The sequence below is a fragment of the Citrus sinensis genome, chromosome 7 (genome assembly GCF_022201045.2).
Source record: "Citrus sinensis cultivar Valencia sweet orange chromosome 7, DVS_A1.0, whole genome shotgun sequence".
NCBI lineage: Eukaryota > Viridiplantae > Streptophyta > Magnoliopsida > Sapindales > Rutaceae > Citrus > Citrus sinensis.
In genome coordinates, this window is record NC_068562.1 from 17,409,193 (window position 1) to 17,435,529 (window position 26,337).

Genomic DNA, 26,337 nt, shown 5'->3' on the forward strand with positions numbered 1-26,337 from the left:
ATTTTCGACAGTATATCTTTTATTTTCGAGAGCATTTAATTCCATTTTTGACGGCAATGCGCTCGGAAATAATTTTTTTCTCTGATGACTCATTGGAAATTTGACATTTCCAATAAGACTTAATACGACAACGATCGACGACATACCCTGCTCGAAAATGAGTTTTTCTGAGGGTCTTTGTGTATTTCTGAGGGTATTTGCCCTCGGAAATGACCCATTTTCTTGTAGTGTGGATTTCACTGCTCAAATATTTTTGCACAGTCTCTAGTGCCTCGTTTTGATGCAAAAGTGTCTCCTATATTATTGGATGGTAATCGTAGGAATGATTCTTTGATGTGGGAGTATTTTGTGCCTATGGATGTTGAATCCATTTTTTGGATTCATTTGCCTAGTACTCCAATGGCTAATGAGGTGTTACGACATTTTATGAAGGATGACATTTATACCGTTAAATCAGGGTATCTTATGTCTTTGGCTTGGGAGAATATGGATGTTGCAAAAAGTTCTAGTAGTTCATCAAGGGGTCGAAATAAGATCTGGCATCTCAATGTTCCTTGGACGGCCAAATTCTTTTTGTGGCATGGTTAGATAGTTATGGTTCATTTAATTAACAACTATTTGAATTGAAGAAAGAGTTTGATGAATACAAACATAGGACAGTGCAGAGATCGAAACGAAACTTTATGTTAGCGTAAGATGCCCAAAACCTTTTGTATCGCTGCACTACTTAATTCAAAATGTTCTTACAAATGCATTTGGCAATTGGTCACAACTTAATGTGTTACCAAATGTGTTATGCGTCAAACTCTATTTTCAGATTTTGTGTTGAACTATTCTTCTATGGATATTTGGCAAATGTTTTTGAAGGTTTTTGACACTTTTGGAGGACTAATCTTGAATTGTCATGTTAATTGTCATGCTTTATATGGGTTGTGTGGTTCTCCAGGAATAGACATCATTGTCATGTCTATATAAATTGTAAGTATTTTACAACACTGATTTTTATGTCATAACAAAGTTAAGTTTATGGTTTAATCACTATGGCTTCTATCGAAACAAAATCCTGAATTTGCCACTGACTAAGAACGCTCGAGACTTTTTCTATTAAAGGAGGTCCTGAGGAAAAAATCTTAGGTGAAACAATTCCATAGGACCCACGCCATCATCATATAGATGTGGCGAGACCTTCTGATTTTCAAATTTAAATTTGACAAACATGAGAGACAATGATGGTGGGACTGGAAATTTAAATTTAATTGGACGGTGCCATCCCTCTCTTGCATTTGTCAAAATTTAGTTAATTAAACAATTTAACATAAGTTTTTTTTCAACAACAGGACAATGTTTGTTTTAATGTAAAGTCCGTGTATTACATCAAAGTGAGAAAGGATTTCCTATTCGTTTAATAATATGGTTTGACACTAAACCGATTTATTTTATTATTGTCATAATTGTCTTGTTTTACTTAGTTATTTTGCGAGTGTGATTAAACCTATTAAATTGGTTCAATTTAATTTAGTTTAGCATATACATGTATCCTTATAGCAATCTCTACTGATAATATATTTGTAGATTGATCGGTCAGACTCTCACAAATTTGTTAAAAAACTGAAGTAACAAAAATGAACTAGTCTGATCTATTGACCTAACTGGGCCGGAATGCAAACATTAGCACGTGGTTTCGTATTTTTGTGTTTTTTTTTTCAGGGAAATGTTTTTTAATCTCTACAGTTTGAGAAAACAACAATACAATTTATACCACACAGGTAAAAATAATTTAAGAAAATAAATAATATAAAATATAAGAAAATTAATGATAAAATATGGTCATATTGATTTGAATGAAAAAAATATTTTTGTATAAAAATTTCAATCTTATGCAATTTATACCACAAGAGGCAAAAATATATAATTAATTCAATCCAACTTATTTGGAATATTATTATTTTGAATGAAAAGTAAAATAATGTTTAAACTTGTCTAATAGGCAGTACTTTTAGTTTCGTGAAGGAAGGAATGCCCTTTAATTAGCGAAGAAATGAGATAGATTCGTTGTTTCTTGCGGATAGTTTAAGTCGGGAAAATGGAAGAGAAAGTGAATGAAACAAAGAAAATCTTTATTTATTTTTTTTTTGAAAGGAAAATACATTCATTTCACAGAAGAAAATAAGTACAGCAAATGAGAAGGGAATGAACCCATCCACACAACAGTTTCAAGTCTCTCTAAAGTTAGTTTTGCTAGAGAGTGGGCTAAAGCATTACAGGATCTATGAGTATAATGAACACATACAGAGTGAAAAAATTTCAACATACTTTGCACCTCTGAAATAATCCAATATATCTCGGATCTACAGCCCTGGTTGTTGTTTACCAGCTTAACAACCTCTTGAGCATCTGATTCCACCACCAGCAAGTTTAAGATTGCACAATCAGCAATCTGCAGGCCCCAATCAATAGCTTCTGCCTCTGCATAAGCAGCTTCCCCAAAGTATTTTGATACCTTAATAGCAGCTGCAATCATATTCCCATTCTCATCTCGAATTACAGCCCTTAGGCCTGAGATTTGCTTCTCTGAGTTGGTAGCAGCATCCACGTTGACTTTGAAGTACCCTCTTTGGGGAGGATTCCAAGCCTTGCGGATCAAGCTTCGTTGATTGCCAATATGAGTAGCTGCTGGAATTTGGGTTCTTTGATAAGCTTCCATCACAGCTTCAGCCTTGGAAACAAGGATTTGAGGAATATCTTTTTTACCTTTAAAAAGCCAGCTATTCCTTGCATTCCATGTCATCCAGATAATCACCACCAGAGATTCTATATCAACTTTGCTTCTCTTTGAATTTAAATCCAGCAAAAAACTCATGATATCTTGATCACTACTACTCTTTAGGTCATCTGCAAATCTGGTGGTTTTCCAGATTTTCTTAGTAGCCTAGCAGCCTACTACAGCATGAAAGATAGTCTCCATTCCATTCTTGCAGAGCTGACACAAGGGTTCCCGAATAATCTTCCTCTTCTACAGATTTTCAGCTGATGGAAGAATGTTCTTTGTAGCCCTCCACACAAAAATTCTTATCTTCTCAGGCATAGTGAGCAACCAGATAAACTTCCATTGGCTGTTGGAATTTTCTAAACTTGATGGAGTGGCTGGAAGTTTCAGGCTCAAAACAATCTGATAATCACTCTTGACTGTGTATTGGCCTATCTTATCATAATGCCAAATAACTTCATCCCTCATTGGTCTTCTAGGGAGAGGGATCCTAACAATTGCTGACGCATCTATTTTGTCAAAAAAGCTGTAAATCAGTCTCTCATTCCAGCAATGCTCATCATCAATTAACTCAACAACTATTGCATCAGCTGGTAAATTTAGTCTGGCAATTGGTTTGAAGGAAGAGGGCCTGGGTAACCAATTCGACTTATGAACCAAAATGCTTTGACCATTTCCCACCCTCCATCTTGAACCTTGGGAAATAACTTGTCGGCCCCATAAGATGCTTCTCCATATGAAGGAGGGTTGGGAGCCGAGCCCAGCATTCAAAAACTCCTTGTTCTGGAAGTATCTAGCTTGTAAAATTCTTGCCACTAGGGAGTTTGGAAATTGCAAAATCCTCCAGCCTTGCTTTGCTATTAACGTTTGATTGAAGCTCAAAAAGTCCCTGAATCTCATACCTCCTTTGCACTTGAACTGACTTAGCTTATCCAATCTTGACCAATGAATATTCTTCTTGTCCTTCTTTGAGCCCCCCCAAAAGTTTGCTATTACTCTCTGAATATCATCACAAATGCCCAAGGGAATCTTAAAGACGCTCATTGCGTATGCAGGAATGTCCTGAGCTGCAGTCTTAATCAAGACCTCCTTACCCCCAAAGGAGAAGAATTTATGCTGCCAACTTGATACCTTGTTGTAAATCTTCAGCTTGATGTCATTAAAAAATTACTTCTCTTCCAATCATAGAAGGCAATCCTAAGTATCTTTTATGCCTTGAGACAATGTTGAGCTGAAAAATATTCTTAATTGTTGAAGCTTGCCCATCCTAGATGTTACCGCTGAGAAACATAGACGATTTCTCAAAGTTGAACAACTGACTAGAGGTTGTCGAGTAGCAGTCAAAGAACCTTTTTAAGTTTTGACAATCGGCAACCGACGCTCTCGTGAAGACCAAACTATCATCCGCAAACAAGAGATGAGAGATCTTTAAGTCCTTCCCAAATGACAGACCATGGATGAGCCTTTGTTGCTCCGCTTGCAGCAGCAGGGAAGAAAAAGCCTCTATACACATGATGAACAAGTACGGGGAAAGGGGGCAGCCTTGGCGTAAACCTCTCTGAGGTTGAATTACCTTGCTCACAGCACCACTAATAACAACTGAAAATGAAACGGAGCTTACACATCTCATAATTAGGTTGATCCAACCTTTCAAAAAACCGATAGACTCCATTGTGTGCTCTAAGAAATTCCATTCCAACTTGTCGTAAGCTTTACTGATATCAAGCTTCAGGGCCACTAATCCATTTTTTCTCCCTTTACAGTGCCTTATCTTATGGAGGCACTCATAGCCTATAATGATGTTGTCGGTAATCAACCGATCGGGAATGAAGGCACTTTGTAGTGGGGAGATAATTTTGTGCATAACATGCTTAAGTCTATTAGCTATGGCTTTAGTAACAATCCGATAAATGACATTGCATAGACTAATAGGCCTAAAGTCGGTAACTTTCCTAGGTTTCTCTTTTTTCGGAATTAAAGCAATGTAAGTGTGGTTGAGAGGGGCTATGGTACCTTGCTTATTGAGGATGTGAAGGCATGTAGAGATAACCCCTTGTTTAACCAAGTGCCAGTGCTTTTGATAAAACACTGCTGGCAAGCCATCGGGACCCGGAGCCTTGGTCGGGCACATTTGAGAAAGGGCTTCCACTACTTCGTCAGCTGTGAAAGGTGTCTTTAGCTTTTCATTCATCTCACTAGTAACTCTCCGAAAAATTTCAGAAAGAATAGCTGTTGTTTGAGCTTGGTTCGGTTTGGATGAAGTGAACAAATTTGAGAAATATTTGCAGAATTCATACTAACTTCCTTAGCTTTATCAATCCACCTTCCATCTTCATTTTCGATTCCCCAAATCCGGTTATTTTTTTTTCTTGATGAAGCCTTATGGTGAAAAAATTTTGTGTTTCTGTCCCCTTCTTTCAGCCAGTCAGCCCTTGAGCGTTGTTTCCTATACATTTCATCATTAGCTAGCATATTTTCGATTTTCCTTTCCACCTCTTTAATCGAATCCCCATTTTCATACTGCACTCTTCTTTGCTTGAGGCTTTGAAGTTGCTTCATTAGCTTCTCCAGCTTCTTTTGTCTACCTCTGAACTCTTCCTTACTCCACTGCAGTAGCCTGGACAAAGATTTCTTGGAAACCTTTTGAAATAGGTGCACAGGGTTCTCATTATTCCCGCTTCCTTGCTAGCTCCATTCCTCCTCAATAATCTCTTTACACGCATCGTAAGGGCTCAACATACCTTCGTAGTAGCTTTGAGTAGCCTGCCTTTTGTTATTGATTATCCCGTTACCCCTTTCTTGAACCTTCATCAATACTAAACAATGATCTGAAGTCCATGTGTCAATGTTGGTGGCTGTACAGTCCGAAAATATGTCCCTCCAAGTATTGTTACTCATAAATCTGTCAAGCCTTTCTTCAACGAAGCCAGGACCATACCTGCCATTACTCCAAGTAAAAAGGTACCCCTTGAATCCCACGTCCAGGAGGTCACAATCCCTCGAGGCCTCTCTAAAGTCATGGATTAAATTTGGATGTCTCTCATTTCCTCCACTCTTTCCACAAGGATGAAGGATTTCGTTAAAATCTCCGAAGTAAAGCCAGGGACTAGAAGATAAATCTGTTAGACGCCTCAGTAAAGTCAAAGTGTGCCGTTTTTGTCTCATTTCTGGGTGACCATAGACCCCTATGCACCGAACCTGTCTACCATTTTCCATCTGAATTTCAACATCGATATAGTGCTTGCTGAAAGATTTGACTTGCACATTCGTTTCGGAGTTCCAAAGCATAGCCAGACCACCTCCTCTACCGATACTACTTACAGCAAAGCAATTTTCATAATTAAGCTTATTGCACACCCCGTTCATTTGTGAGGTCATCAACTTTATTTCACATAAAAAAACAAGGTGAAGACCATGCATTTGGAGATTTTTCTTGAGAGCTAAAAACATTCGGGGATTCCCCAAACCCTGAATGTTCTAACTGAGAACTATCATGGCTTCCGGCGGGGCTGGCTGCCAGCCTCTACCGATCTCTCTTTTGTGATTGCAACTGTGAGTTCCATCTTTTCCATTTCCAATGGCTCCTAGTGCTGTTTAGTTATTGTTGCTGCTGAAGTAGTGTATTTCTTTGTTTCAGCTGGAGAAGGGCTAGCACCTCTACAGCTCTTTTGCTTCGGGCTTGGCCCTATTGCCTCATTGTTTGGTCTTTTTTGAGCACCTAATCCCAACTTGATTCCTCCTTCATTCTTTAAGGCACGAGTTTGCCTATTCCATTTCTTTCGATTAACCTGACTTTGAAAAACTCCCAACCCATCTTTTATTCTATCGGCCTCCGTTTCTTCATGAGTTAATTTGGTTGGGCTATTGAGAATAACTTTCGGGCCCATTATCTCCTTATGCATCTCAACCCCAGTTGCTTTCAAATTTTCCCTCACTTTTGTCACTTCATCTCTAGCTTGAATTCTCAGTTGTTTAGGAGCTGTTACATTGCCTGTAACCACTCTTTCCATTTTGTTCTCTACTTGCTTTTTAGCCGTCTACTTGCTTTTTAGCCGTCAGTTCTGTCCCTCCCTCCATTAAATGCTTCTCAATTACCCGTTGCACCTCGTTGTTGCTGTCATGCTCTTTAGTTTGACCCATTTCCTCCATATCAGGTTCTAACCTGTGTTTGATCATTCGGGTTCATCTGTTCTTGCTGGTATTGTTGCGACAGTTCATGATGCTCCGAGCTTACTGATTTCTCAGCTCTATCTCCTTCGTTTTGCCATCTCTCTTTGTTACGATATTTCTTTAGGCGTCCTCCAATTGTGATAGCTTTCATCCACATCCCAAAAGGAAAATCTTCTTTTGGTTGCCCCTGGTACTTGGAGCATTCCTTGTATTGGTGCCCAATGATACCACAACATAAGCAAAAGTCGGGCAACTGTTCATACACCACTGGCATTGGTATATCTGTTTCACCTTCTTGTTTGAGGAATAATATTTTCTTCAATGGTTGTGTTAAGTTGATAGTTATCCTTATTCTAGCAAGTTCCCTGATGCAATCTCCATTTTCGTCTGTCTCCACCTCTTCTACTTCACCAATCTTTCCCCCCAGCTCGTAGAGAAAATCCTTCTCCATACACACAATTGGAACATTGCGGATCTGCACCCTAAAAGAAACATAAGTAAATGATTGCTTGGAGATCTCTCCAATTCTTCTCGGCTCGATAAGGACAATCAAAGCTCTATCAAAGTGCCACGGGCCGCCCATTATTACTCTTCTTTTGTCTGCCTCAGCTGCAAACTTAAACATGAATATATTGCTTCCCAAGCTCTCATTTTTTACTTCTTTGAATGTTCGCCAGGCCTGTTGCAAAGCACTTTTGAGACTTTCTTTGTTGACACTTCTAGAAAGAAGAACTTTGCCAACCAGGCATCCTGCCAAAACTTCTCTTCTTTTTGCTTTCATATTTACTTCCACCGACATTTGGGGTCTGTCTTCCTCTCTTATTGTGATTGCTCTGCATTTGCAAATTAACTCCTCTGTATCCATGGATAAATTAATGCTCAGAGGGTAAGAATACTTTAAGCACCTAACCAACCTAACACTGAGTTATTAATACCCATTAACACCTCTTCACACTCCTTCGCTGCCTTCCTTCCAAAGCCCTAGCTAAAAGGCCTACTGGTAAAAACTAAATCACTCACTCTTGGAGTGACCATATGGGTCCTACAGCCCTTAAGAATGCTTCCATTCATGAAGCTCTATTCGCATGAGAGCTCTCGTGAAAGAAGAAGACTTTTCATGTACTGATGCAAGACAAGAAAATCTTTATTAGAAAGTCACAGAACGTAAAATACAAGGTAGAGGTCCTAACGTCAAATCAACTATCAGATGAGCCTTGTGGCAGTTTTTTATTGGATTAGTAGTGCAATGGAACCCATGGTTTTGCTAATGAGGCCACGTGGTGCATCACTCACAATAAGCAACCACGCTCACTTAAACAAACCCCCTAAGACTAATTACTAATTAATAATTTAATATACAATCTTTGGTACCAGCGCAATCTGTTATACCTTACTTGCTAGCATCGCATATATTTACAAAGATACAGCCTTGCATCTTGAACAACCTTCGGATATTCTTGACTCTTGAATCCAAATACTCCGCTGCACTTGAGTGTAGCCAATGAACAATACAAGAAAACATGCAATAGATGACGGGAAATAACCGTCATAAAAAGGGGTGCATGACAAACACTTCATAAAAAGGGGTGCATGACAAACACTTCATCTGTCATCTATGTTACTTTCATTAATGTATGACATAATATTCACTGTCATAAATTAACGATGGTATTTTATAGTCATATATCTGTCACATAATATTTTAATGTGAAAAAATAATTAAATTAAAATTTGAATTTATTTAAAATTTCACGCCAAATTTTTGAATTTTGGCGGGAAATTTTATTGTAATTGGTAAATTTTTTATTCAGTTTTTGCATGAAATTATGTTATCATTTGTAAATTTATTATTCATTTTTTGGCGGGAAATTCTTTATGACAGACCATATGATGGGAATTTCCCGTCATAAAGTTAATTTAAAAAAATGATTATAATTAATTTTTGTATTCATGTTTACAAATTTAATTAATTAATAAAAATGAGTATCATGAAAAAAATAAAGATAAAAATAATTAATATTAATTAACAATTAATATTAATTAGCATCCATTCATTCCAACAAGTTAATTTCAAACTAAATACATCTAGTATCTAATATTCTCATCACTACCAATACATATATAAGCAACATCCGAAATTTAAAAAAAAAAATTCATCCAGTTAAACTACAAGAACAGATTTCCAAATTCCAGCCACCAAGCCAATACATGCATCATTCCACACCACTGGCATAATGGCAGCAAGCCAATACATCTTTCCACACCAACAAAAACCTCCAACAACAATACATCTTTTAACTACACTTCACTGCTATTCTAGCCACTTACTCAACAACACTCCCAACACACATTTAGCAACAACCCAACATCTTCCAACCCAACATTTGTCCACACCACTGCTATATCTTCCAGCCACATACCCAGCAACCCTCCAACTGAAATCCAGCAAACCAATACCAATCTATTCGGAATCAATCAAAATACCCAATGGGGGTGCATACAATTCCTTTTTATCATTTCTGGACTTCCAGATATAGTTTTTGGCCAGCATATACTTGAAGTTCCAAAATGTTGTTCCAATTGATTGTATCACCTGCTTCCTACTTCTAGGATGAATAATGAAACGACCCTAGATAAGAGGAAGATTGTTTAAGTGACAGTTAATAAAAATTATGTTACATAAAAGTACATAATTGAAAAATGACAGCAAAAGGATTAAGTAGAATGCAATGGATTTTTAAGAATTACTAGAACAGATTTCCACAAATGCTCTTTTGTCTCCAGCGGAACCTTATGCTAGTCGGAATAGAGAATTGAAATTGATGTACGAGCTAATTCCCTAAAAAACGAAGCCAACTCAGTGGCTTCATTGCCTATTGGAACGCCCATTTCATTGTATTGTACCATAATCTTTCCCTTCTTTGTTTTAAGTCTTTTATTTTGCATAGCTCCCATATTTACACCTCTCCTAGAGTTACTACTTTCAGGAACATCAGCATCAGGAGAAACGAAATTAACACCATCCATCTCAGCACCATTAAAATCACCTCTATCCAAATCAGCACCATCATTATCACCTCCATCAAACTCAACACCATCCATCTAAGCACCATCAAAATGAGCCTCGTTTTCTGCATCTGCTAAATTATCTATCTCGGCAAATAAGTCGTTGTATTCATCTTCCAAATAAGCTTCCTGATCAGAAGCAACATCAGCCACTACATGTTTCCCTTAGCCATATTACTGCACCTGAAATAAGTAAATTAAATTGTATTAGTTAACTGATAATATAAAACTATATAACATTCAATCAGTTGCAAGAATAAAGTAGCTACAATAATTCATTATCATATTAGTTTGTAACATAGACTGAATAATTGAATAAACACTTACTAGGAAAAAGTTAATCAATTGGTAACCCAAATTCCTTATTTGCTATTTCGTGCATAGATTGCTCGGTCACCATTTGCGGAACGTAACAAATCATTAGTTGGGAATTCTCTGGTGAAGGGAGGATATTCTGTTACATTATTGACCTTATCTTCATTTATTTGATTAGGATTACTTCTACTAGGCATATGACGGACAATAGACCGCTTTGTTTGAATCTGATCGTTTACATAAAATACTTGTTTGGCTTGAGAAGCCAATATAAATGGATCAGATTAATATCCTAATCGGTTTAAGTCTATTAAGATGAATCCAAACTCATCCTTCTTCACGCAACTACTTTGAACCCAATCACACTTCAACGTAGGGACTTTCAACAAATGATAGTCAAGTACCTAAATTTCATCTATAACTCCATAATATGTCATATCACATATTTTAGAATCACCTACACTAACTCCACTATTTTGAGTTACTCGACTTGTGTCTCGATCTCGTGAAATAAAATGGAAACTATTAATGTCATAACCATTATGTTTAGTTACAAAAGGAAGAGGCTCATGCGATAACTATCGCAAAGTATCCGATATGTGATCACCCTTTTCAATCAAGTCATATACCTAACAAGACAAGGAAGAAAAGTAAACATCTTTATTAAGTGAAAAAAAAGTTGAGATTTCTTTGTGAAAATTAATTATATACATGCTGGAACCTTATCAGTTAGCCAATCGGCAAAGGTACGGTTGTGTTCCTCTTGCAACCATTTGTCATTTTGATGTGAATAACGTGTTTTAAGCCACTGCATTTGGTCACTAGACATCCAGAACATGAAAAAATTAGACTGAAAATTATAGAAATAAATTATATAGAATTGACTAGAAGAAATGCACCAAATTACCTAATGTATAATACCACCTCTTGCGTATTATGCAAGATATACAGGTGCGCTTGATCTAGTGAATGTGGAGGAATTTGTACCACTTTCTCACCAGATAATGGCTTATCTTTTGATAGGTTTTGCACATGTCCAAGTGGAACCCTAACTGTATTCATGTTTGACATGTATTTAGCACAAAATTCTAATGCTTCTTCCGCAATATAACTCTCCGCTATACAACTCTCAGGACAGTTGCGGTTCCAGACATAACTCTTGAGAGTTTTCATGTATCTCTTAAAAGGATACATCCATCGAAGGTAAATTGGGCCACATAATCTAACTTCATTAACTAAATGCACAGTCAAGTGTATCATCATGTCAAAGAAAGAGGGAGGAAAACATTTTCCTAACAAGCACAAAGTCACCACATGCTCTGCCTGTAATTTTTTCAATGTTGACACATCAACTACACTGGAACACAGCAAGTTAAAAAAGAAACACAGCCTGATCACAATTTCTTTAACATGCTTTGGCAGGACACACCGAATGGTAATAGGCAAAAGTTGTTGCATAAGAACATGGCAGTCATGTGACTTAAAGCACTGAAGTTTAAGGTCCTTCATTGACACAAGATTTTTTATGTTTGAGGAAAATCCAGCTGAAACCTTAATACTTTTTAAAGCTTTACAGAACATTGTTTTTTAAAGTTGGTCCTAATTTATTCCTAATTCTCATTTCCATAAGATCATTCCTTAACTTAAGACCATTTTTGGTCTTTCCCGAAATATGCAGCAGTGTTCTATATATGCTCTTACATACATTCTTTTCAATGTGCATAACATCTAATTGATGACATACAAGTAAATGCTTCCAATACTCTAAGTTATAGCATATGGATTTTTTTCCACCAAATGCGGTCATCATTGTCAGAACTTTTGCATTTTTTAAAGTTATTCTTCCCTTATTTATAATCAATAGACTCAACCAGTCGCAAAATACTCTCCCCATCCAATGATTTCGGGGCAAACTTTGTTTCTATTGTGTTGTCAAAGGCTTTCTCTTGGTCTCAAAATTCATGACCATGAGGAAGCCAACGACGGTGACCGATATATGCATTTTTACCACTGTGTTTAAATCTACATTTAGTAGTGTCTACTACACAATATGGACATGCATTATATCATTTAACAGTGCAACCAACTAGATTTTCATATGCCGGAAAGTCATTTATAGTCCATAATAACACAGCCCGCAAATTAAAGAACTCCTTCCTGTAGGCATCATAAGCCTCTACTCCAACTACCCACAAAGTTTATAAATCTTCTATCAAATGTGCTAAGTACACATCGATGTCGTTGCTCGGTTGTTGAGGACCAGAAGTCAGTAGGGACAACATCATGAATTTCTATTTCATACACAACCACGGAGGAAGATTATACATTATAAGAATAATTGGCCAACAACTATATGTACTACTAAGAGAGCTATGTGGATTTATTCCATCAGCCGCTAACCCAAGACGGAGATTTTTAGGATCTAATGCAAATGTAGGCCATTTGTTATCTACTAATTTCTATGATGGCGAGTCTGCCGGATGTCGGAGCTTACCATCATCGACTCTCTCATTTGCATGCCAAGTCAAGTCCTTAGTAGTTTCTGAGGACTGAAACATGCATTTAAATCTAGGTATGGGCGGAAAATACCATAAAACTTTAGCAGGAACCCCTTTCTTATATTGGTCAACACTACCATCCTTTTTTTTTTCCATATAGATAAACCACAACTAGGACAATCAGACAACCCTTCGTACTCTTTTCTGTAAAGTATGCAATCATTTGGGCAAGCATGTATTTTCAGATATTCTAAGCCTAAAGCGGACATTATCTTTTTGGCCTCATACATAGACACAAGAATTTCATTACTTTCAGGTAGCAACTTGGCTAGAAGACTTAATAACTCGGTAAAACTTGTGTCGGACCACCCAAATTTACCCTTTATATTGAACAAGCTAACCAAAGTGCCTAACTTAGTGAAATTTATGCATCCTGGGCACAAAGGCTTCTCAGCTTGTTCTAGAAGTTCTTTAAATACTTTAGGATTCGCAACACAATCCCTATAAGCATCGTTAACCATTACTGTGTTACCGTCATCATAGTGTATAAACTCAAATGGAACATCAACATCTACATCTACATCTACATTAGGAAGTGGTGTGTCATTGACATCTTCCCCATGCCAACTCCAGGTTGTGTAAGAAACATCAAAACCATGAAAATACAAATGTCTACGAACAACTTTATGTGTACGGAAGGATAAATTCATACATTTAGTACACGGACATTTAATGACGCTACTGCCTTCAGAATTACCAACAGCAAACTTCATAAATTCTTCAACCCCATCTTCATACTCACTTGACATTTTACTACAATGAACCTAAAACTTATCTATTTTCAGTTTCAATTAGTTCTAATCCTAACACATTAAGCACGTTACAAATAAATAAAATATCAGAATATATTGCCAATTCATCTACGCAAAGTACAAATTAACACCACTTTAAATACCCTTATTGCAACATAAACAAAACAATAAATTTTGACCCCACACAAGAGTTCTCCACGTAAATCTTATATTGTATGATTAGTGTATTCTTCATTTAATTTTTTTTGTTAATTTGTTGATTGACAAATTGCTTGGAGTGATCTTAGGAGGAAGTTCAATTTCTTTACAGTAGTATCAGAGCCATTGATTAAAATTTTGGTGTGGGCACTGTTCACATAAAACGGTACTATTCATGTATACAATACTGTTCACATATAGGGTATTGTTGACGTGAAGCAGTGGGAGCCAATCCAAATAGTCTGTAGTGAAGAGTAAAGGCTGATCTGCAAAGCAAATATGTCATGATTGAAAATTTCAAGTCTGGTGAAATTTGAAATAGAAAAATTCGATGGGAGAATTAACTTTGGCTTGTGGCAAGTTTAAGTCAAGGATGTGTTAATTCAATCTGGGTTACACAATGCATTGAAGGGAAAGCAATCCCCTGCTTCCGGTAGTGGCTCTGGAAAACTAATATAAGCGATGAAGATTGTGAAGAATTAGATGATAGAGCTGCAAGTGCCATACGACTGTGTCTAATAAAAAATATTCTTGTAAATGTAGGAAATATTCCTATAGCGAAAGAACTTTGGGAGAAGCTAGAAAAGTTATATCAAACAAAGAGCATCTCAAATGGATTGTACCTGAAGGAGGGATTTCACACACTGCGAATGACTGAAGGTACAAAAATTTCCGATCACTTCAGTGTTCTCAATGGTATTGTGCCAGAACTAGAAGCCATTGGAGTTAAAATTGAAGATGAGGACAAGGTGCTTTGGTTGCTTTGGTCACTTCCAAGTTCCTACAAACACAAGTTACCTACTTTGATGTACCGGAAGGAGACAACAGATCTTAAAGAAGTTACTAGTACTTTACTCTTAGAAGAAAGAAGACTGAGCGGTGAAAGTACTGAAACTACAGATGTCTCGACTTTGGCAGTTGTAGGGAATTGGAAGAAAGATAAATCTAAGAAGAAAGGAGTTTGCTGGGGGTGTGGACAATCGGGGCATTTAAAAAGAGATTGTTATAGTAGAAATGGAGCAAGATCGACAAGTGACTCCATATCAGATACTGATAGCATTGCTAGTGGTAAGTCTCTCATCATCGTAGGAGACAATGGTCCCTTGTAAAACAGATGACGACGACATCCTCATAGTATATCGTTAGTGCCATGAAAGGGAATGTGTTACTACTAGCGGGTTCACAAGATTTGCACACAAGGCATGGTTGGCATTGATGCAGGATGTGTGGTGGAATTTATGTCGATGGTTGATGAACTTCCAGGAAGGCATAAACTTCCAGGAAAGCCAACGTGGAAGTTGCACCATAAATTTCAGCAGGATATTTGACATGTGTCGATGTAAAATTCTTAGAATTGGTAATTAATTTTAAGTGGTATACTCTTTATGGTGGAGTGTGATAATTCTTTATGTGGAGAATTATGACTAAGGTGAAGACATTAAGTATGGTGTGAAGATTGATTGGTTCTCAATCAAATCTCCAAGTGGGAGAATGTGAAAAGTGGCAAGCTGGCACCGCCCTTCTAGATGGGGTGCCAGCTGATAAGAATCAATTTTAAATCAACCACAATCAAGACAATGACAACAAGGCAATCATGAACTCTACAAAAGGAAGGAATAAATTTTCTAGCTAAAGGCTTACCAAGTTCAAGACTTGACAACAACGGCTAGTATTAGTTTTAGCCTAAACTTTCTCAAATCACAATTTTCGTGGATATAATAGGAAACTCTCCTATGTCAAGCCATAACATAGTTCTAAAATACCTCCTTATCTTTGTATAAATTGTATAGGATCATGTAAAGAAAAAGTGTGAAAAAGAAATAATATTTTTCTTCAGCTATTTAATCTATATCAAATTATCTTTTACCAGTTGTTGATGCGAGATTCCGGTTCTCCTCGTTCTACGATCAGGATCTCTGCTCGATCAACTTCGTCACTACCAGGAGGTCTCCTCGCCAAGCTTCTTCTCCGGAGGTCCCTGCGTACACAGATAAGTCAGAGTACGCCGGTTGTTTTCCCGGCGCAAACCCTCCGACGCTCAAGTCAGATATGAAGGTTCGGGAAAAGCTTGCCACAGGTCTTATGGCGTTTCTTGTGGTTTTCTCCCCTTTTCTCAAGAATGCCAACCCTTTTACCTTCGTTGGCTACCTTTTTATAGGCTTCCTCTGAATCTCAGTCTTCCGCTCTTTTCGAGGCGGTATGGGCCTCCAACTGCTGCGTTATGGGCAAAACATGGGATCTAGCGTGTTACGCCACGGTTCAGGGGAAAGCGTGGCTGGCACGGCTCTGTGAGACCTTGCGTGTTACGCCACGGTTCTGGGGAAAGCGTGGCTGCCACGGTTCTGTGAGACCTGGCGTGTTACGTCGCGGTTCTGGGGAAAGCGCGGCTGTTGTGCCTAGATTCTCGTGCTGGAGAGCACGTCTTGCCAACTGCCGTCGACCGGGTCTCCTCGCCTCTCGATCTTTAGCCGGAATGGCCTCATGCCTTTTATAGGAATTGGCCTCGCGGACGACAACATCGTGGACGAGCAGGATGTTTCTGCTCCTGTTCTTCCACGCGCCAGGCTTTAACGGAACACACCGGTTCGCAGAACTCCGCCATCAGATGTCTGCTCGTCATTCCTGGTCCCTTCGACGCATTTGTCCCAAACAGTATCCCTCCCAAACACCAGTCATTATCAACATTCAAATATTTGAATGTTGACATTTAAATCTTTGAATGAAGAAATTTAAGAAAAAATATATTATTTTATAGCCATTTTTAGCTATAAAAGGGGAAGTTCTCCATAAGTTTCGAGCATCCCCAAAATCTATTTTCTTGTGAGAGAAAAAGAGATGAGGGATTTGTGAAGTTTTCTAGAATTTAGTGAGAAATTGGGTGTATTTGGAGCTTGGGTAAGAGAAATTATTTCTGAAAGTGTGATTGTAATAATTTTCCACATAGTGAATATTTTTTCTAGTTGTTTTTTTACAACGACCGTGGTTTTTCTCCGGATTTGGAGTTTTCCACATAAATCTTGTGTTGTGTGATTAGTGTATTCTCCATTTAATTTTTCTTGTTAATTTATTACTTCACAAATTGCTTGAAGTGATCTTGGGAGAAAGTTTAATTTCCTAACAACAAAGGCATCTAATCTAAAACTTTGTAATAATTAAAAAAAAAGAAAAGAAATGCGTAAATAAGAGAGTTGGCAGGTGCACGCCATACAAGAATTAATTTTCATCATCATCTTCCACCATATGTCGTGAGCAATGGAGGCTTTCCCTCACCATTACTAATACAAAAAAGGTGTCGACCTGTGTCACTCCCCCATCCAAGAAGTGAGCTAAAACTTATGAAACTCCAAAGCATTGTCTAAGCATAGCGCACAAACTACTTCCAGCATCTCCATTGACAAAATACTTGAAAAAAACAAGGCATGAGCTATTAGCCCACACACTTTTAAGCATAATGATTCTCATCACATCTCATTTATCCAAGAGGCCATGAAAACATGCTCAAAGATTCCAAAAGAAAATTGACATTTAAACACATAAGAATCAATCTCAAGAATCCATTTAAGTTTGGATTCAAGCCAAAACAATGCCAATCTCTGATCTATAAGACCAAACTTCAAAGTCTATAATTTCAACGATCAAATAACAAATGATGTACAAATAAAATTCATGAAAATCTGTAGAAACCTTTGGCGTTATTTTAGACCACGTAAAAAGGACAGGCCTTGTTCAATAATCCCTTTAGATTTTTAGGTTGGTTCAATTACTATACAAATTTGTTGATATAATCTAGACATGTAAAGCACCTAGAATACAACATTTTAGCTCAAATTAGTTACATGTATTACTATTTCTATGACCCAATATAGAGTTACAGAAAATTGGTTTATTGAGGGGAAACACCAACAACCTAAGCTTCTGATTTTCTTTAAAAATTCAATACTATTTAGAATATTATGAAAACTTCCAGAATATTATTAGACACGTAAACGCACAACATATAAAATTTTCAAGCCATTTGGACAACTCTATAATAGGTTCTCACAGGATTGAACTAAACAAATCAAAAATGCCTTTTTAATTCACACAAAAACAGCTGAGCTTTGGTGATTTATTAAAATTCAAAATACTCAATATGTTGGGATGAAAATTCCCAGAACATAATTACACATATAACTCTCTGATATCATTAAGCTAATGTTTCATAAGATCAAACACAAGTGAACAGTTCTGTCAAGGGGTTTCCACATTTTAAATAGACATATTGAAGTTTAATATCTCAAAATTTTGGCTCATTTCGACGCCATTAGATTATTCGTTTATAACACCAAACATGGTACATACACAGTTTCTGATAAATTCCAACAGCAACTGACCAATTTGATGAATCCATTATAAATCAACTATTAGTTCAATTCATTCCAAAATGTCCAGACTCCAAAGATACAATACTCAAAATTTGAAGCAAATCAAGCGTCATTTAGTCATATTTCGAAACAATCAAAGTTATGATAATAGTCCAACAATCTTTAAATTTTCTGCAGAATCACTAAACTCTTTGTCATCTTTTCAGTTCAATAATCAATTTTCTGGCAAAATTAGGCATGTAAAACCAACAACAACCTTACTTTTCAATTTTGAAATAACAAAACATCAATTGCACGAAGTTACCTACCTAAATCACAAGCTTTAACTTCCTAGCCTCTTAATAAAGCTTTCTGTCACCTTCGCAAGTATTAACCTCGGCCTTGACATTACCAAAAAGCCTACCCAAAATTTTTTTAAAAAATGATAATCAATCACACTTCCATTAAACAAAATCATAAGAGATTATTTAAAATTTGAGGTGTTTTTACCAAAAAGCCTACCCAAAATTAACAAATAGCTCAACTCCAAACTTCCAATCTATAGCACTACATAATTGAAACAAAACCTCCGAGCAACAAATAACCCAAAAAATTGCTAACTGTTTCTATTAAAAATAAAAGCTGGTGAATTAAAAATAAAAGCTGGTGATTATATAGCACCAATATATAGCGTTAAATCATCAAGCAACAGTAAATGATGGTGGGTCTCTAGAAACATCAATAAAAGTTTCTGAAAAAAAGCCAAAAAAAAAATTAAAAGTAATATAATGAATATCAACACATTTGAAATAAGATTGGTCAAAAAATTAACAATAAAAGAAAAAGAAGCTGAATGGATAAATCTTTACCAATTTTGTGAGTACCCATCTTAAGTTACTATACAAATTTGTAGATATAATCTAGACATGTAAAGAACCTTGAGTATAACATTTTAGCTCAATTTAGTTACATTTATTACTATTTCTTTGATCCAATATAGAGTTACAGAAAACTGGTTTATTGAGGGGAAACACCAACAACCTAAGCTTCTGATTTTCTTTAAAAATTCAATACTACTTAGAATATTATGAAAACTTCCAGAATATTATTAGACACATAAACGCACAACATATAAAATTTTCAAGCCATTTGGACAACTCTATAATAGGTTCTCACAGGATTGAACTAAACAAATCAAAAATGCCTTTTCAATTCACACAAAAACAGCTGAGCATTGGTGATTTATTAAAATTTAAACTGCTCAATATGTTGGGATGATAATTCCCAGAACATAATTACACATATAACTCTCTGATATCATTAAGCTAATGTTTCATAAGATCAAACACAAGTGAACAGTTCTCTCAAGGGGTTTGCGGCTAAAGCTGTAGAGTTTAATATCTCAAAATTTTGGCTCATTTCGACGCCATTAGATTATTGGTTTATATCACCAAACACGGTATATACACAGTTTCTGATGAATTCCAACAGCAACTGACCAATTTGACGAATCCATTATAAATCAACTATTAGTTCAATTCATTCCAAAATGTCCAGACTCCAAAGATACAATACTCAAAATTTCAAGCAAATCAAGCATCATTTAGTCATATTTCGAAACAATCAAAGTTATGATAACAGTCCACCAATCTTTAAATTTTCTGCAGAACCAATAAACTATTTATCTTCTTTTGAGTTCAATAATCAATTTTCTAACAAAATTAGACATGTAAAACCAATAACAACCTCACTTTTCAGTTTTGAAATAACAAAACATCAATTGCACAAAGTTACCTACCTAAATCACAAGCTTTAACTCCCAAGCCTCTTAATAAAGCTTTCTGTCCCTTCGCAAGTGTAACCCTGACATTACCAAAAAGGCTACCCAAAATCAAATAAAAAATAAAAAAAAGATAATCAATCACACTTCCATGAAACTGACCAAGTGACGAAGTGACAAATCCGTTCTCATCCGAACCGTAGCTAATTTAGAATAAATATGAAAATGAGAGAAGTCAGGATCATACGAGGGCACAGCCAAGGAAAACAAATCTAGCAATTAGGCATGAATTAAAAGTTAGATAATACTCTTACACATTATTATTGAAGGCATTCATTGCAAAGATTATAATTCATTACCAGTGAAAGAAAAGAAAATCTATTTGATTGTCTCATACATCTAGTTCTTTAACATTTTAAAGCAACGAGTATCTAAATTTTAAGAATCCCATTACAATTTCCTTTGCATTGATTCTCTACTTTGGTGATTCTACAGTACGCTCCATAGCGGAATTGAAGACAAGTGACACACGTTGCTCTTTGGTCATAAAATAATTGTCCTCCCGAGTTAGTAGATTTGCATCAATAACTTTCATAACTGAAATGGGTCGCAAATCATTAACCCAATGCTTCAATCTCATTTTTTTAGAAAACATTTCTGTGGAATATATGTTCTTCTCTAATTTTACGTGCAAGTAAGAATATCATTTTAAAAGGAACTGTAAATAGCTTCCCTAGTTTTGAGCAAAATATTTAGGTCATTTGACATATAATAAGGTCCATTTCTCAATCTACTAGTTTTGGTTGTCATAAAATGTGATATACGCATAAATTGATGGGTATATAACTAAATGCACTGAAACTTTCAATCCTTCTAAGTCCTACAAAATATTAATAATTTTCCACACATAAAGCAAAAGAACAATAATTAAATCACACTGACTTGATTATATAAATGAAAGTCCAGATTTTGCCTATAGAAAAAATATAAATATAATTAAACCTAAACAAATGGCAGAAATTTCTATGGAAAATTAAAGGGAGTTAAATTGCACAGTAACAAATCATATTAGAAATTGAATAAGATGCAGCAAACGAACCAAGCGTCAAATTTGTTCCCTTCCGAATCATAGCTAATTTAGAATGAATATTTGAAAGTGAGAGAAGGCAGGATCACATGCGGGCACAACAACCAAGGAAAGCAGACCTAGCATTGGCAAGAATTTAAAGTTAGATAATACTCACACACAAAATTATTAGAGTTATTCATTGCAAGGATTACAATTTGTTACCAGTGAAGGAAAATCAATTTGAGTGTCAAATGCGTCTACCCCTTAACATTTTTAAGCATTGAGTCTCTGATTTTTAGGAGTCTTGTTACAATTTGTTTTGCATTCATTCTCTGCTCTGGTGATTCTACAGTACACTTCATAGCCAAATTGAAGATAAATGACACACATTGCTCTTTGGTCGTAAAATGTTTGTCCTCCTGACTTAACAAATTTGTATCAACAACTTCCATAACTGAAATGGGTAGGAAGTCATTAACCCAACGCTTTAATGTCATTTCTCCAGAAAAAACTTCATCTGTGGGTTTCTTCCGGGTAAATGTTTCCATTAACATAATCCCAAAGCTGTAAACATCCCCATTTGTGGATACTCGTCCTTCTCTTCCATACTCTATGGATTGCAACAATTACATAGTAAGATAATATAATTTATAATATTATGTGTAAATGAAGATCGAAACAAATAACATATGAGAAAGTATTAAAGAAATAAAAAAATTATTATGTAACAAACCTGGTGCCATATAGCCTATGGTGGCAAGTGTTTGTGTTTGAGTCAAAGATTGATCTTCTTGGAGTAAGGGCTTTGCCATGCCAAAATCACTCAAACGAGCAACCATATTATCATCTAACAATACATTACTGGGCTTTAAGTCACAGTGAATTATTGGGACTGAATAACCAAAGTGTAGATATTCCAAAGCTGATGCAATATCTATCATTATGTTCAATCTTTGAAAAATATCCAAAATGTAGTTGCTCGAATACAAACACTTCTCCAGACTTCCATGAGGCATGTATTCTAATACCAATGCTTTAAAATCATCATTTGAGCAACTGCTAATGATTTTTATAAGGTTTCGATGGCGAATACGTTTCATCATGTCACATTCAATGTCAAAACTCTTAAATGCTCCTCTATATTGTAGGTCAAAAACCTTTACTGCAGCCTCCATCCCATCATGAATTCTTGCCTTGTAAACAGAGCCAAAACCTCCTCTGCCGATTAGATTGTTTTCACTAAATCCGTTTGTAGCTTGAAAAAGCTCTAGGTATGTAAACCTTTTCTGATTTGCTACTGATGACATATTAGCATCATTCAGCTGTGATTTCCCTCCCTTTCGATATTTTAAGATCAACAAAACCACTACCATCATAAATATAGTACTCAATGGCAAAACAATCCCTATGAGAAGATCATTTTTCCCTGATGTGTGGTTAGTTCTGCATGATAGGACTTGTAGATTGGGCATACCACACAATAATTCATTTCCCTTGAATGATTCAGCTGAGAAATTTCTAAAGGGTCCCTCTCTAGGAATCTCTCCTTCCAGATTATTGAAAGAGACATTTATTTCTTTGAGATCTAACAGCTTCTCCAAAGATATAGGAATAGTCCCAGAGAGATTATTATTGGATAAATTTAAGGATTTCAAGCTTATCAAATCACCAATGGAATTAGGAATCGAACCTTGTAATCTATTATATTCTAAAAAGAGATATTGTAGATCTTTTAGGCCTCCGATTTTTGTTGGGATAACACCTGAAAAATTATTCATCGACAAATCTAGTTGTATCAAAACATTGAAATTTCCAATCTTTAATGGGAGTGGACCAGTAAAAGAATTTGAAGACAAGTTAAGGTGCAAGATATCTTTAAGGTTCCATAAAGTTGAAGGAATAGAAGTTAACTGATTGGAGCCCAAATAAAGCTTCCTTAGATTGGTGAGATTGCCAGAGCATGCAGGGATGAACCCACAAAGCTTATTGCCGCCCAAGTCCAACTGAAACAGAGCAGCTAAACCACAAAGATTATCTGGGATTGATCCTTCCAATTGATTATCTTCCAAACTCAATAATTGAAGCTTTTTTAATTTGCCAAGAGCAATCGGAATTGATCCATTCAATTTGTTTCGGCCTAAATAAATTGCTATCAAGTTGGTCAAGTTGCTGATCTCTTCAGGAATGCTGCCACTAATGTTGCAATTGTGCATCTGAAAGTCTTCCATAGATTGAGAAAGATTGCCTATAGCCCTTGGAAGAATGCCACCTAGTGGATTATTATAGAAGCCAAAATACTCCAAATACTTACAATTTGACAACGAGGATAGAAAGCTCAATTTTGGAGTTGAAGATGTCAAATAATTGTCATTTAAACTAAGCCACTCAAGGTTTCTTAAGCTGCCAAATGTGTTTGGAATAAAACCCGAGAATGAGTTTTCTTCCAACCCTAGTGTGAAGAGCTTAGAAGCATTGAAGATGAAACTAGGAATTGTGCCACTAAAATTATTACCCCACAAGAGAAGTTCTTCAAGATTTGGAAGTCGGACGTCTACGTAAAAAAAAGTCTTCCCGAGAGTGAGTTACTATGAAGATAAAGTGATTTGAGTGTTGACACATTGAAGATTGCAGTTGGGACAACACCAACTAATTTGTTAAAACTAAACGCCATCCATTCCAGATTATGGAGATTACCGATTTCATATGGTATCTCACCTGTATTTTAAAAAAAAATAATTCAAATTTATTTTAAATAATAAATTATACACTTTTATATCATGAAATGAGTATTAGTAATTAAAATGATTAAATATGAGTTTAAGATTAATTATTATACATAGATAAAATGTTAATAAATTAATAAATTTTTTTCTTATTAATTAAATATAAATATTAATAATACCAGGATTCACGCCATTATTAAATAAAAAAATAAAGAAACTACTCATTTTAATATAAATTTGAATTAGTAATATAATATTTGTATGAACATCAGAATTTTTTTCAAACTAAATTTTTACTTTATTTTTCTATGTGCTACTACAGTGAATATATGAACTGATATCATGGTGGAAGAATATTGATTTCATGTGGTATCTTAATTGTATTTTGAACTAACTATATTTAAATTTGTTTCAGAGAATAAACAATACATAAAAACAAACTCAATTTTGGCTCCACTCATCCATCAATGCTTTAGTATGTTTTAAGGCGTATTTGGTATTGAAGTTAAGTAGCTCTAGTTTTTAAGGTACAATATTAAAATATTTGATAAACACTAAATGCGATTGTTTGGAACCAAAATTAATTTGATCCTTCATTATATGATATATATATATATATATATATATATATATATATATATCTTAATACTTCCGAGAATTTATGATAGAAAATCTTACTAAAAGATCACATGTGTGGCGGAAAATAAAGGGCTAAGCTGGGGAATGATAATATTAATTATAGGCTTAATAATAATGTGTACTGTACTTCTCTATTCTTAACTATTATTTCAGTAAAATAACTTTTTTAGCCTATTTTTCATATCTATCACCTGAAATACCACCGAGGACCGGTTCTCAATTTATTCAATTGAAATGCTCAAACACTAAATTAAGGTAAAATATCACACTAACCTTCAAGATATTGTAACTTATAAGATTGCGCATCATTGATTAAGGTAAAATATTACACGAGTGGATATAACATGAACTATAGTAAGAAGCACATTGGAGTCTGTTAAACTAAAGATCTAACTTTTCAAGCTTGGTCAAGTTACTGTTTTCCTTTGGTATGGCTCTAGAGAAATCATTAAACCACAAAAGTAAGATTCGCAAATAGCTGCAATTTCCTAGGTCGGAGGGTATTTCGCCATAAAATATAATTTTGGACAAATAAAGCTCTTCCAAAAAAGGAATACTGTTGCAAAAATTTGCAGGGAGTTCAGCAGATAGTCTATTGACACTGAAATCAAGAACTTGTAAAGAAGACATTTTGAATTTGAAAGAGGGGAAAGAACCGGAGAATTGGTTATCACTGAGATCAAGCCGTTGCAGATGAAATAGATGGTACCGTTTAAGAAATTGTTTATTAATAGACCATCTGCTGTAACATAATTTATAAAATTTTGCATAATCTCATAGATTTCTAACAAATAACAAGATAATATTAAATAGTGAAAATGACATGACATATCCCTATAAGAGAATTTATAACGGGAGATGTAAAATTACGAAGAAGAGGAAGATTTCACATATGCATGTCGTTAGGGAAGTTACCTGTCAAGCTATTATCTGACAAATCCAAACTCGACAGAGAAGAAAGATTGAAGATTGATGAAGGAATGGTTCCAGTTAAGGAATTATTATCTAGCCATAACTTCTGTAATTCTGCAAGATTCCCCAGCTCCACCGGAATTTCTCCTAAAATCCAAGAGTAACAAATGCGTAAACTATTTTAATGTATTAACCAGCGAGCAAGAAGAAAAAAATGAAATAAAAAAACTTTTTGCCGGAAAAGAGATAAAAAAACAATTTATGAAAAAATAAATAAAGTTTTTGTCAAATGACGAGATAAGCAGAAACAAACATGCTCTAAGGCTAGGATTTAATCGAGTTTAGACTCTCCTTTTTGAAATCAAAACACTTTTTTTTCATGCCTAAATAAACGTCTGATCCTAACCGCCATTATCACAAACTGTTGCTTGTTTCTAACTTCTTCCGTACTACTTATTGCATCACTAACTTTTGAACTTTTGGTATAAACATGAGCAAAGAAGAACATTGCCAATTAATTCTTAATTCTTTTACAAATTTACATCATGGAATTAGATTAAAATTGGATGCGCTACTGTCATTAGTATTCTGCAATAACAATTGACAGTTGAAGTAGACAATATCAATTGAACACAATTTCTATTTGCAATCTCTGAAATTACTTTAACTTTTCAAACTTATAGATATTATTCCATCTCCTATTTCTCCATCTGATTTTTTACCCTAGAAAGACAATTAAAAAAAGACCAAAAAGAGGAAGAAAAGAAAAAGATCTAATCTGCTTAATAGATTATCAAATTTGTTAACTAATCACAAAATAGAAGAAAATGCAATAGAAAAGAGACACAGAAAAACTAACAAAGTGAAAGAAATAGAAGGTTCATGCTTGTTAGACGTTCTTTAATCTTAGAATTGTTAGCCTTAGATTTTTCATTAGGCAATGAAACGATGTGTTTTAATTTTAATAAGGAAAGTCTAAAATAATTTAAATCATAGACTCAGAAAGGCATAAACAACATGTGTCATGATCTTGTACAAAATTTAA

The 26,337-nt window shown here is 35.4% G+C and overlaps 1 protein-coding gene and 1 long non-coding RNA gene across 2 annotated transcripts in view; both read right to left on the reverse strand.

The window, feature by feature from the left end:
- The window catches only part of LOC102611469 (LRR receptor-like serine/threonine-protein kinase FLS2), a 145,306-nt gene that overhangs the window by 112,919 nt on the left and 6,050 nt on the right, over positions 1 to 26,337 (reverse strand). The window lies entirely within an intron of this gene.
- On the reverse strand, positions 8,938 to 18,492 carry LOC127898952 (uncharacterized). Its single transcript, XR_008050713.1, has 2 exons — positions 15,694 to 18,492; positions 8,938 to 10,186 (listed from the first exon to the last, which is right to left on the reverse strand). It is a non-coding gene; the product is annotated as an uncharacterized LOC127898952 (long non-coding RNA).